The sequence below is a fragment of the Dermochelys coriacea genome, chromosome 7 (genome assembly GCF_009764565.3).
Source record: "Dermochelys coriacea isolate rDerCor1 chromosome 7, rDerCor1.pri.v4, whole genome shotgun sequence".
Lineage (NCBI taxonomy): Eukaryota > Metazoa > Chordata > Testudines > Dermochelyidae > Dermochelys > Dermochelys coriacea.
The window spans coordinates 101,223,782-101,226,281 of NC_050074.1; the positions used below are offsets into that span (position 1 = coordinate 101,223,782).

At 38.0% G+C, this 2,500-nt stretch overlaps 1 protein-coding gene across 11 annotated transcripts in view; it reads left to right on the forward strand.

Moving 5' to 3' along the window:
* Positions 1-2,500, forward strand: part of EBF3 (EBF transcription factor 3) — a 133,056-nt gene that overhangs the window by 96,005 nt on the left and 34,551 nt on the right. The window lies entirely within an intron of this gene.

A 2,500-nucleotide genomic window follows, 5' to 3' on the forward strand; every position in this document is an offset into this window, starting at 1 on the left:
TGTGGTTACAAATGTTTCTGAACTCAAAAGAATTCAACTTTTAAAAGAAACATTTCTGGCTTTTTGTCTAAAATATGGACTGAGTTCTTTTGGCATTTAAAAAAATGAATTCAACTAGATATTGAGATGAAAAAAGCTGATATTCACATGAATGGTAATTACATTCATAATTTCTTTAAGTTAATGATTTAATGTAGTGGGTCCATAATGCACACATGCTTACTACTGCAAATATTCATGTGTGTATTATGAATTGTTCTGTTGTGTCACAAACATCTATAAAAATAAACACCAAAGAGTTCTTAAATGTTTACTTGATAAATTGATAGAATGTAGTTACTCTGGAAGAGATTTTAGGCCCAGATCCCCCAATGTATTTAGGCACCTAAGTCCCACAGATATGGGCAGAAGAGGGACTTAATTGATGACTAAGGCATGGTCTACACTGGGGGAGATCGATCTAAGTTATGCAACTTCAAGTAAATGAATAATGTAGCTGAAGTCGACGTATTTTGATCTACTCACTGTGGTGTTTTCACTGCGGTGTCTTCACTTCACAGCTGATGCTCCCCCGTCGATTCCACCTGTGGCTCTCGCTCCAGTGGAGTACCGGAGTCGACGGGAGAGTGCTCGACGGTCGATTTATCGCGTCTAGAGTAGACACAATAAATCAACCCCTGCTGGATCGATTGCTGCCCATCGATCCTGCAGGTAATGTAGACAAGCCCTAAGGGAGTGCCTAAAAAACCTTTGAGGATCTGGGCCTTATAGCCTACTTGTTAAATAATGTGCTTTTCAAAAACAACACTTTAGATTGGTATTTTCCCAATAGACTGTAACTGTTTCTGTCTTATTGTTTTGATCTTGCTGGAAAAAAATGTGTATTTGGGGTACTTTTGAAAACTATGAGCAGATTATTGAGACTTTTAAAAACAATTATTGTTTAAGGACTCCCAGCCTGCTCACATTGAAGTCAATAGGAGTTTTGCCATTAGCTTCAGTGGGATCAGGATTGAGCCTTTAGTATGAATGTAGTGTTCATGAAAGGTGCTGGATTGATAGCCGTGGAGACTGAAGTCCTCCATCTATCCACAAAACAGGCACAACCTGGGCAGGAGCAGTGTAAGTTTTCCCTCCAGTGTACCTCAGCTCTGATCTGGAAGGACCCACCTCCAAGGGTGAGAGGATATTTAAGTCTCCCTGTCTGTTCAGTTCTTGGCTTTTCTGCTGAGACTGTCAAGAAGGGTGCCAAATGCGGTGGTGGTGGTGGTTTTGGTGATATTGACCTCTCTGCAATGTGAACGTTGCCTAAGACCACCATCTTATTTCATATGGTATGCTAAGCAGATGTTAACTACAAAACTGGCTGGGGTTGAATGAGTTACCTATAGGCAACTGGCTAATCCAATCACGATTATAGAGTCTTTAAAAATACTATGATAAACACAAATGAAATCAATCCACATAAAGCTACAATAAAACATCATGGAAGTATATGATTCAATTTTGCAGGGAATTAACACTGGGAATTCTGTGGAATTCTGGGAAATTCTAGCTTCATACTTTAACTAACTGTTGTGACCAGTTTGTGCAATGGCTCCAAACAATGACTAATCATAATTGCTCTGTAAGCAACAATATTCAGCAAAGTAAAGTGAATTAACTACAAATGTTAGACTAGTTTCAGAGTAGCAGCCGTGTTAGTCTGTATTCGCAAAAAGAAAAGGAGTACTTGTGGCACCTTAGAGACTAACAAATTTATTAGAGCATAAGCTTTCGTGAGCTACAGCTCACTTCATCGAATGCATTTGGTGGAAAAAAAATGTTAGACTAAAATCCAGTTTCTTCAACTTTTATAAATTGATGTAGTTCCATTGCCTGCAACAGAGCTATGTTGATTTACACCAGATGAGCATCTGACCCTAAATGTTCAGTCTTACTTTTGACTTTCCTTATATTAATTGATTCAAGAAATTCCATAAATTGATATTTTAATGTAAATTTCCATAGGTTAAATTAAAAGTGCAAAAATAAATGAAGTTTTAGAAAGGGGCCATTTACTTTTCCTACCCTGGAGTTCTCCTTCACCAGGATTCATAGGGACATTTTAAATAAAGATGTTTAAATGAATCACCAAAGTTTCTATAACCGCTGTTGCTGCAATTAATTTACTGCGAAAATAAAATAAAATAAAAACTTTAACAGAAATATACATTTCAAACACTTTGTAAGGGATACAGAAGCCTATATGTCAACAAAAAGTAAAAAGAAAGGTAGGGTCAGAGCCTGTCTGACCTGGAAACTTCTGTCTGATTTGCATTGCCCCTAAATTGATGGGGACAATGAGATAATGATTGGAAATTACACTCACCATTGAAAACTGAGCCAAGTCTCACTGTATTTCACAATATGAAAATTATGTGGCCCTATAGTAGGGAGGGGCTGAATCCCCAGGGCATCTGTTTCCCATCAGTGTCCCACCATGCTTGCAGTCTGGCTT